The sequence below is a fragment of the Nannospalax galili genome, unplaced genomic scaffold (assembly GCF_000622305.1).
Source record: "Nannospalax galili isolate Female #2095 unplaced genomic scaffold, S.galili_v1.0 scaffold235, whole genome shotgun sequence".
Taxonomy (NCBI): Eukaryota; Metazoa; Chordata; class Mammalia; order Rodentia; family Spalacidae; genus Nannospalax; species Nannospalax galili.
In genome coordinates this window covers 5,887,995-5,888,720 of record NW_008338118.1, presented here as the reverse complement: position 1 = coordinate 5,888,720, position 726 = coordinate 5,887,995, and positions in this window count along the sequence as shown.

Sequence of the window (726 nt, the reverse complement as noted above, 5' to 3'; positions counted from 1 at the left end):
ACTGGGCTAGCTGTCTGTCAATCTTGTTTATCTTTTCAAAGAACCAGCTCTTGGATTCATTGATTCTTTGTATTGTTTTCTGTTTCAATTTCATTAATTTCTGCCCTGATTTTTGTTATTTATTTTTGTCTGCTGGGTTTGGGTTTCATTTGCCGTTGCTTTTCAAGTGTCTTGAGTTGCAATGTTAAGTCATTTATTTGTGTTCTTTCTGATTTTTTTATGTAGGCACTTAGAGCTATAAAATTCCCTCTTAGGACCGCTTTCAGCATGTCCCAGTGGTTTTGTTGTGTTGTATTGTCCTTTTCATTTAATTCCAGGAATACTTTTATTTCTTTCTTAATTTCTCTTTTCACCCATTCATTGTTCAGCAGTGTGTTGTTTAATCTCCATGTGTTCATGTGGTGATTAGGGCTTCTTCAGGTGTTGACTGTAAGCTTTTTTGCATTGTGGTATGATAGAATGCATGGAACTATTTCAATCTTTTTGTATCTGTTGAGGTTTGTTTTGTGCCCCAGTATATGGTTGATTTTGGAGAAGATTCCATGGGGTGCTGAGTAGAAAATATGTCCTTTGGTGCTTGGGTGGAATACTCGGTAGATGTCTGTCTTTCCATTTGATATATTGTATTGTTTAATTCAGATGTCTCTCTGTTAACTCTCTGGTCTGTTGACCTATCTAATGGAGACAGTAGGGTATTGAAGTCCCCTACTATTAATGAGTTGGGGT